This window comes from Arachis stenosperma, chromosome 7, assembly GCF_014773155.1.
Source record: "Arachis stenosperma cultivar V10309 chromosome 7, arast.V10309.gnm1.PFL2, whole genome shotgun sequence".
NCBI classification, from domain to species: Eukaryota; Viridiplantae; Streptophyta; class Magnoliopsida; order Fabales; family Fabaceae; genus Arachis; species Arachis stenosperma.
In genome coordinates, this window is record NC_080383.1 from 55076519 (window position 1) to 55087116 (window position 10598).

The 10598-nt window shown below is 40.1% G+C and overlaps 1 non-coding gene across 1 annotated transcript; it reads left to right on the plus strand.

Annotated features, from left to right (window-relative positions):
* Positions 1 to 8965: 8965 nt before the first annotated feature.
* On the plus strand, positions 8966 to 9073 carry LOC130943132 (small nucleolar RNA R71). Its single transcript, XR_009071665.1, has one exon. It is a non-coding gene; the product is annotated as a small nucleolar RNA R71 (small nucleolar RNA).
* Positions 9074 to 10598: the final 1525 nt, after the last annotated feature.

Genomic DNA, 10598 nt, shown 5'->3' on the forward strand with positions numbered 1-10598 from the left:
GTTTTCAGAATGGACCATATTAGATATATTCTATTATGGTCTATCTGAGTTTTCCAAAATGTCATTGGACCATTTTGCAGGTTGATCCATTCACCTAAAGAAAACGCCTGCAGAAGCTCAAGAACTTATTGACATGGTTGCAAAAAACCAATTCATGTACACTTCTGAGAGGAATTCCGTGAATAGTGGGATGCCTCAGAGGAAGGGAGTTCTTGAAATTGATGCTCTGAATGCCATATTGGCTCAGAACAAAGTGTTGACTCAGAAAGTCAACATGATTTCTCAAAGTCTGAATGGATGGCAAAATGCATCCAACAGTACTAAGGAGGCAGCCTCTGAAGAAGCTTATGATCCTGAGAACCCTGCAATGGCAGAGGTTAATTACATGGGTGAACCTTATGGAAATACCTATAATTCATCATGGAGAAATTATCCAAATTTCTCATGGAAGGATCAACAAAAGTCTCAACAAGGCTTTAATAATGGTGGAAGAAACAGGCTCAGCAATAACAAGCCTTTTCCATCATCTTCTCAGCAACAGACAGAGAATTCTGAGCAGAGCCCCTCTAATTTAGCAAACTTAGTCTCTGATCTGTCAAAGGCCACTTTAAATTTCATGAGTGAGACAAGGTCCTCTGGTGCACGAAATTGTGATCTCTACTTTTCACAACTCAAACAATCCCCGATAATGGCTCCAAAAACTTGGTGCTCAATACCATGGTCTAAACATAATTTCACAACTTCGCACAACTAACCAGCAAGTGCACTGGGTCGTCCAAGTAATAAACCTTACGCAAGTAAGGGTCGATCCCACGGAGATTGTTGGTATGAAGCAAGCTATGGTCATCTTGTAAATCTCAGTCAGGCAGATTCAAATGGTTATGGATGATTTATGAATAAAGCATAAAGTAAGGATAGAGATACTTATGTAATTCATTGGTGAGAATTTCAGATAAGCGTATGGAGATGCTTTGTCCCTTCCGTCTCTCTGCTTTCCTACTATCTTCATCCAATCCTTTTTACTCCTTTCCATGGCAAGCTGTATGTTGGGCATCACCGTTGTCAGTGGCTACAATCCCATCCTCTTAGTGAAAATGTTCAACGCGCTCTGTCACAGCACGGCTAATCATCTGTCGGTTCTCAATCAGGTTGGAATAGAATCCAGTGATTCTTTTGCGTCTGTCACTAACGCCCAGCCTTCAGAAGTTTGAAGCTCGTCACAGTCATTCAATTCTTGAATCCTACTCAGAATACCACAGACAAGGTTTAGACCTTCCGGATTCTCTTGAATGCCGCCATCAATTCTAGCTTATACCACGAAGATTCTGATTAAGGAATCCAAGAGATATCCACGCAATCTAAGGTAGAACGGAGGTGGTTGTCAGGCACACGTTCATAGGTGAGAATGATGATGAGTGTCACGGATCATCACATTCATCAAGTTGAGGAACAAGTGATATCTTAGAACAGGAACAAGCTGAATTGAATAGAAGAACAATAGTAATTGCATTAATACTCAAGGTACAGCAGAGCTCCACACCTTAATCTATGGTGTGTAGAAACTCCACCGTTGAAAATACATAAGAACAAGGTTCAGGCATGGCCGTGAGGCCAGCCCCCAAAACGTGATCAAAAGATTCAAAGATCTAAAGATTCAAATACAATAGCAAAAGGTCCTATTTGTAGAGAACAAGTAGTCTAGGGTTTACAGAAATGAGTAAATGACATAAAAATCCACTTCCGGGCCCACTTGGTGTGTGCTTGGGCTGAGCATTGAAGCTTTCATGTGTAGAGACTTTTCTTAGAGTTAAACGTCAGCTTTTGTGCCAGTTTGGGCGTTTAACTCCCATTCTTTTGCCAGTTCCGGCGTTTAACGCCGGGCAGTTTTGAGCTGATTTAGAACGCCAGTTTGAGCCATCAAATCAGGGGCAAAGTATGGACTATTATACATTGATGGAAAGCTCAGGATGTCTACGTTCCAACGCAGTTGAGAGCGCGCCAATTGGGCCTCTGTAGCTCCAGAAAATCCACTTCGAGTGCAGGGAGGTCAGAATCCAACAGCATCTGCAGTCCTTTTCAGCCTCTGAATACGATTTTTGCTCAGGTCCCTCAATTTCAGCCAGAAAATACCTGAAATCATAGAAAAACACACAAACTCATATTAAAGTCCAAAAAAGTGAATTTTTACTAAAAACTAATAAAAATATAATAAAAATTAACTAAAACATACTAAAAACATACTAAAAAGAATGCCAAAAAGCGTATCAATTATCCGCTCATCACAACACCAAACTTAAATTGTTGCTTGTCCCCAAGCAACTGAAAATCAAATAAGATAAAAAGAAGAGAATATGCAATGAATTCCAAAAACATCTATGAAGATCAGTATTAATTAGATGAGCGAGGCTTTTAGCTTTTTGCCTCTGAATAGTTTTGGCATCTCACTCTATCCTTTGAAATTCAGAATGATTGGCTTCTATAGGAACTCAGAATCCAGATAGTGTTATTGATTCTCCTAGTTAAGTATGATGATTCTTGAACACAGCTACTTTATGAGTCTTGGCCGTGGCCCAAAGCACTCTGTCTTCCAGTATTACCACTGGATACATACATGCCACAGACACATAATTGGGTGAACCTTTTCAGATTGTGACTCAGCTTTGCTAGAGTCCCCAATTAGAGGTGTCCAGGGTTCTTAAGCACACTCTTTTTGCCTTGGATCACAACTTTATTTTTTTCTTTTTCTTTTTCTTTTTCCCTTTTTTTTCGTTTTTTTTTTGAATATTCACTGCTTTTTCTTGCTTCAAGAATCATTTTTATGATTTTTCAGATCCTCAGTAACATGTCTCCTTTTTCATCATTCTTTAAAGAGCCAATCATTCATGAACAACAAATTCAAAAGACATATGCACTGTTCAAGCATACATTCAGAAACCAAAATATTGCCACCACATCAAAATAATTAATCTGTTATAAAATTCAAAATTCATGCAATTCTTCTCTTTTTCAATTAAGAACATTTTTCATTTAAGAAAGGTGATGGATTCATAGGACATTCATAACTTTAAGGCATAGACACTAAGACACTAATGATCATAAGACACAAACATAGATAAACATAAGCATGAAAATTCGAAAAACAGGAAAATAAAGAACAAGGAAATTAAAGAACGGGTCCACCTTAGTGATGGCGGCTTGTTCTTCCTCTTGAAGATCTTATGGAGTGCTTGAGCTTCTCAATGTCTCTTCCTTGCCTTTGTTGTTCCTCTCTCATGATTCTTTGATCTTCTCTAATTTCATGGAGGAGGATGGAATGTTCTTGGTGCTCCACCCTTAGTTGTCCCATGTTGGAACTTAACTCTCATAGGGAGGTGTTGATTTGCTCCCAATAATTTTGTGGAGGAAAGTGCATCCCTTGAGGTATCTCAGGGATTTCATGATGAGTGGGATTGATGGTGTTTTTGCGGAAAATGAATTTTCCAAACACATAGATCTAACCGGCAAGTGTACCGGGTCGCATCAAGTAGTAATAACTCACTTAGAGTGAGGTCGATCCCACAGGGATTGATGGATCAAGCAACTTTAGTGGGTGATTAGTTTAGTCAAGCTAACATTGATGAGTGAGAATTGTTGCAGCAGAATGTAAATAGCAATGAACTTAAATTGCAGAATGTAAATTGGCAGGAAGCTTAAAGAGCAAGCAATGTAAATTGCTGAAACTTAAATGACAAGAAATGTAAATTACAGTAAACATAAAGGGGAATGGGAACAAGGAGATTAAAGCAAGCAGCAAGCAGAACTTGGAACAACTGCATAAGAATTAAATTGCATGAAAAGTAAAAGGACTTGGGTGATGGGAATTAAAATTCAACAAGAGAATGTAAGGAGCAATCAAGCAGAAGAGTAACTTGCAACAAATCTTAAACAGAAAGCAGAATTGCTTGAAGAAGCAAACAGAAATTAAATTCAGTTTAATTGCCAAATGAGATTGAAGATCTCAGGAAATCAAAGAGACTAGAAAACAAGTCTAGATCTCAATTCCTTCCTTGATCCAACCAAGAACAATTGCAGAAGGAAAGAAGATGAAAGCAGTAAAGAGAGTTTTGGTTCAAATCCTTAATTCACTGAAATTTTGCAGAAGAATAACAAGAGAAATCTTAGACCAAGAGGGAAACAGAATTCCTTCACTCTCAATCCCAGATTTAAGACAGAAAAAAAAAAACTAAAAGAGAGAGCTCTCAAATCCTCTAATGGAGCTAGCCTCCTATGCTCTCTCATCAAGCCCTCTTCTGAAAGAGAGTGATGCCTTTATATAGGCTTTACAAAGTGAAAATGAAAATGAAATTAAAACAAATTACATTTAAAATAAAAATCCTAATCTAATTGATCCTCGTGCCTTTGAGAGATGATAATGGGCTTAGCTTGCTTTGAATTTGAGGGAGAATGGGTCTTGGATGGCCTTGGTTCAATTGGTGAAGGATTGAGTTCAAAGGGAATTTTAATTGAATTTTTGGCCCATGGGTGTTTGCTCCCAGGAGGCTGCCCTGCTCTCGTGGAGGGCAGAGCAGGGAAGTTGTGTGAGGAAGCATGTTGCGTGCCAAGTGTGGGAGAGGCATTCAGGATGCTGCCCTGCCCTTGGGGAGAGCAGGGCAGTGGTGTCATGGTGCGTCCTTGTGTGCGCTCCAAGTTCCTTGACCGTGCCAAATTGTGCGTGCCATGCACCAAGGAATGTTGCTCTGCCCTCCTTGTGGGCAGCGCTTTCCTTGTTCTTGGGTGAAGTCCCAAGTTCGAATCTTGGTGGAGGAAGTTGTTGCAATTTTTCCTTGGTTTCCTTGGCACCTAATTCACGCATAAGGCTTGGCTTCCTTGGAGGTCTTGTGTTCGAACCTTGGTGAAAGCATTTGGGGGAGCAATTTTTCTTGATTCTTCATGAAGAGAAACACGACATTGCCCTGCTCTCCAAGAGGACAGAGCAGAAAAATGAGCGCTACTTGCTTTGGAGTGAGGCTCCAGCTTCGAACCTTGGTGGAAGCACTTTGGTTTATTTTCGCTTATTTTTTGCCCTTAAAGATGCCTTTCACTCATGCCTCAATTGTGCGCCAAATATGGATTGCTATATATCGTTGGAAAGCTCTGAATGTCAGCTTTCCAACGCAACTAGAAGCACATCAATTGGACATCTGTAGCTTAAGTTATAGCCCTTTGAAGTAGGCATGGTCATGCTGTGAGCGGCCAGATTTTAACTTAGCGAAAATTTGCTTCCAACCTCACTTTGTTTCATCATGATATTGCCCTGCCCTTGGCAAGAGCAAGGCAGTGTGCGCTGATTGCTTATTCTCCTTTGATTTGGTCATGGGCCACGCTTTTAAAAGCGTGGCCTAAGGCTCCAAAGTGTGCTCCAACTTCAAAGTGTGTCCCAAAGCTCTTTTTTTCTCCTTTTTTGTGCTTCTTTGCTTCTTTTTCTTCTTATTTCCTACAAGATTTATAAAATTAAAAGATCAACGAAATATACCATTTAAGCACAAAAGCATTCACTATTTAAGCACAAATCATCAATTTATTGTATGAAAAAGCATAGAAAAATAGGTATATGATGACTTGTCATCAGGGATCTCTTGTTTGCTCCATCCTTTTCTTAGTGATGGGTTTTCTCATCAATGAGGATGTCTCCCTCTATGTCAATTCCATCTGAATAACAGAGGTGACAAATGAGATGAGGAAAGGCTAACCTTGCCAAGGTAGAGGACTTGTCCGCTACCTTATAAAGTTCTTGGGCTATAACCTCAAGAACTTCTACTTCTTCTCCAATCATGATGCTATGAATCATGATAGCCCGGTCTATAGTAACTTCGGACCAGTTGCTAGTGGGAATGATTGAGCGTTGGATAAACTCCAACCATCCCCTAGCCACGGGCTTGAGCTCATGCCTTCTCAGTTGAACCGGCTTCCCTCTTGAATCTCTCTTCCATTGAGCACCCTCTTCACAAATGTCTATGAGGACTTGGTCCAACCTTTGATCAAAGTTGACTCTTCTAGTGTAAGGGTGTTCATCTCCTTGCATCATGGGCAAGTTGAATGCCAACCTTACATTTTCCGGACTAAAATCTAAGCGTTTCCCCCGAACCATTGTAAGCCAATTCTTTGGGTCCGGGTTCACACTTTGATCATGGTTCTTGGTGATCCATGCATTGGCATAGAACTCTTGAACCATTAAGATTCCGACTTGTTGAATGGGGTTGGTAAGAACTTCCCAACCTTTTCTTCGGATCTCATGTCGAATCTCCGGATATTCACTCTTTTTGAGTTTGAAAGGGACCTCGGGGATCACCTTCTTTATGGCCACAACTTCATAGAAATGGTCTTGATGCACCCTTGAGATGAATCTCTCCATCTCCCATGACTCGGAGGTGGAAGCTTTTGCCTTCCCTTTCCTCTTTCTAGAGGTTTTTCCGGCCTTAGGTGCCATAAATGGTTATGGAAAAACAAAAAGCAATGCTTTTACCACACCAAACTTAGAAGGTTTGCTCGTCCTCGAGCAAAAGAAGAAAGAAGAGAGTAGAAGAAGAAGAAATAGAGGAGATGGAGGGGCTTTGTGGTTCGGCCAAGGGGGAGAAGTAGTGTTTAGGTTGTGTGAAAATGAAGGAGTGAAAATGGGTTTATATAGGAGTGGAGAGAGGGTGTATGGTTCGGTTATGAATGGGTGGGTTTGGGAGGGAAAGTGGTTTGAATTTGAATGGTGAGGTAGGTGGGGTTTTATGAAGGATGGATATGAGTGGTGAAGAGAATGGTAAGATTTGATAGGTGAGGAGTTTTTAGGGAAGAGGTGTTGAGGTGATTGGTGAATGGGTGAAGAAGAGAGAGAGTGGTGGGGTAGGTGGTGATCCTGTGGGGTCCACAGATCCTGAGGTGTCAAGGAAAATTCATCCCTGCACCAGGTGGCAAGCAAAAATGCTTTTTATGCCAATTCTGGCGTTAAACGCCGGGCAGGTGCCCATTTCTGGCGTTTAACGCCAGCTTCTTGCCCTTTCCTGGCATTTAACGCCAGTCTGGTGCCCATTTCTGGCGTTAAACGCCCAGAATGGTGCCAGACTGGGCGTTAAACGCCCATTTGCTGCCCTTACTGGCGTTTAAACGCCAGCAAGATTTTCCTCTAGGGTGTGCTATTTTTCTTTCTGTTTTTCATTCTGTTTTTGCTTTTTCAATTGATTTTGTGACTTTCCATGATCATCAACGTACAGAAAACATAAAATAACAAAGGAAAATAGATAAATATAACATTGGGTTGCTTCCCAACAAGCGCTTCTTTAATGTCAGTATCTTGACAGTGGGCTCTCATGGAGCCTCACAGATACTCAGAGCAATGTTGGAACCTCCCAACACCAAACTTAGAGTTTGAATGTGGGGGCTCTGTTTGACTCTGTTTTGAGAGAAGTTTTTCATGCTTCCTCTCCATGGTAACAAAGGGATATCCTTGAGCCTTAAACACAAGGGATTCTTCATTCACTTGAATGATCAATTCTCCTCTGTCAACATCAATTACAGCCTTTGCTGTGGCTAGGAAGGGTCTGCCAAGGATGATGAATTCATCCATGCACTTCCCAGTCTCTAGGACTATGAAATCAGCAGGGATGTAATGGTCTTCAACTTTCACCAAAACATCCTCTACAAGTCCATAAGCTTGTTTTCTTGAATTATCTGCCATCTTTAGTGAGATTCTTGTAGCTTGTACCTCAAGGATCCCTAGCTTCTCCATTACAGAGAGAGGCATGAGGTTTATACTTGACCCTAAGTCACACAGAGCCTTCTTAAAGGTCATGGTGCCTATGGTACAAGGTACTGAAAACTTCCCAGGATCCGATCTCTCTTGAGGTAATCTCTGCCTAGACAAGTCATCCAGTTCTTTGGTGAGCAAAGGGGGTTCATCCTCCCAAGTCTCATTACTAAATAACTTGTCATTTAACTTCATGATTGCTCCAAGGTATTTAGCAACTTGCTCTTTAGTGACATATTCGTCCTCTTCAGAGGAAGAATACTCATCAGAGCTCATGAATGGCAGAAGTAATTCCAATGGAATCTCTATGGTCTCAGTGTGAGTCTCAAATTCCCATGGTTCCTCATTAGGGAACTCATTGGAGGCCAGTGGACGTCCATTGAGGTCTTCCTCAGTGGCGCTCACTGCCTCTTCATCCTCTCCAAGTTTGGCCATGTTGATGGCCTTACACTCTCCTTTTGGATTCTCTTCTATATTGCTTGGAAGAGTACTAGAAGGGAGTTCAGTAGCTTTCTTGATCAGATGACCCACTTGTGCCTCCAAATTCCTAATGGAGGACCTTGTTTCAGTCATGAAACTTTGAGTGATTTTGATTAGATCAGAGACCATGGTTGCTAAGTCAGAGTGGCTCTGCTTAGAATTCTCTGTCTGTTGCTGAGAAGATGATGGAAAAGGGTTGCCATTGCTAAACCTGTTTCTTCCACCATTATTGTTGTTGAACCCTTGTTGAGGTCTCTGTTGATCCTTCCATGAGAGATTTGGATGATTTCTCCATGAAGGATTATAGGTGTTTCCATAGGGTTCTCCCATGTAATTCACCTCTTCCATTGAAGGGTTCTCAGGATCATAAGCTTCTTCTTCAGATGAAGCATCCTTAGTACTACCTGGTGCAGCTTGCATTCCAGACAGACTTTGAGAAATCATATTGACTTGCTGAGTCAATATTTTGTTCTGAGCCAGTATGGCATTCAGAGTATCAATCTCAAGAACTCCTTTCTTCTGATTCGTCCTATTGTTCATAGGATTCCTTTCAGAAGTGTACATGAATTGGTTATTTGCAACCATTTCAATCAGCTCTTGAGCTTCTGCAGGCATCTTCTTCAAATAAAGAGATCCTCCAGCAGAGCTATCCAATGACATCTTGGACAATTCAGACAGACCATCATAGAAGATACCTATGATGCTCCATTCAGAAAGCATATCAGAAGGACACTTTCTGATCAATTATTTGTATCTTTCCCAAGCTTCATAGAGGGATTCACCTTCCTTCTGTCTAAAGGTTTGGACTTCCACTCTAAGCTTACTCAATTTTTGAGGTGGAAAGAACTTTGCCAAGAAGGCATTGACTAGCTTTTCCCAAGAGTTCAGGCTTTCTTTAGGTTGTGAGTCCAACCATATCCTAGCTCTGTCTCTTACAGCAAAAGGGAATAGCATAAGTCTGTAGACTTCAGGGTTAACTCTATTTGTCTTGACAGTGTCACAGATTTGCAAGAATTCAGCTAAAAACTGATGAGGATCTTCCAATGGAAGTCCATGGAACTTGCAATTCTGTTGCATTAGAGAAACTAATTGAGGCTTAAGCTCAAAGTTGTTTGCTCCAATAGCAGGGATAGAGATGCTTCTCCCATAGAAGTCGGGAGTAGGTGCAGTAAAGTCACCAAGCAACTTCCTTGCATTGTTGGCATTGTTGTTGTTTTCGGCTGCCATGGGTTCTTTTTGTTTGAAGATTTCTGTTAGGTCCTCTACAGAGAGTTGTGCCTTAGCTTCTCTTAGCTTTCGCTTCAAGGTCCTTTCAGGTTCAGGGTTAGCCTCAACAAGAATGCTTTTGTCTTTGCTCTTGCTCATATGAAAGAGAAGAGAACAAGAAAATATGGAATCCTCTATGTCACAGTATAGAGAATCCTTGAGGTGTCAGAGGAAAATAAAAATAGAAGGAACAGGTAGAAGAATTCGAACTTATCAAGAAAGATGGAGTTCGAATTGTGCATTAAGGAGGAGTATTACTCCATAAATAGAAGGATGTGAGAAGAGGGGAAGAAATTTTCGAAAATTAAAGTGAATTGATTAAAAAATTTTGAAAAATAGTAATTGATTTTCGAAAACTAAGATTGGGAAAGAAATTAAGTGATTTTTGAAAGTAGAAATAAAAAAGATATGATTGAAAACTATTTTGAAAAAGATGTGATTAAAAAGATATGATTGAGAAGATTTGATTTGAAAAACAATTTAAAAAGATTTGATTTTGAAAATTAATGACTTGGCTAACATGAAAGATATGATTCAGACATTAAATCTTTCTCAACAGAAAAGGCAACATAATTGAAATGTTGAATCAAATCACTAATTGTTAGCAAGTATTTTTGAAAAAAAAGAAAGAAATTGATTTTGAAAAATATATGATTGAAAAGATATGATTTGAAAAAGATTTGATTTTGAAAAATTTTGAAAACTTGAAAAAAAATTTGAATTAAAAACAAAATCTTCCCTCTTGTGCCATCCTGGCGTTAAACGCCCAGAATGGTATACATTCTGGCGTTTAATGCCCAAAACACTACCCTTTTGGGCATTAAACGCCCAGCCAGGCACCCTGGCTGGCGTTTAAATGCCAGTTTTCCTTCCTCACTGGGCGTTCTGAACGCCCAGCCTTTTTCTGTGTAATTCCTCTGTTGTATGTTCTGAATCTTCAATTCTCTGTATTATTGACTTAAAAAGACACAAATTAAATTTTTTTTAGATTTTTGATCATGAGGAATAATCAAAATGCAACTAAAATCAAATAAACAATGCATGCAAGACACCAAACTTAGCAGTTTGTATACTACTGACA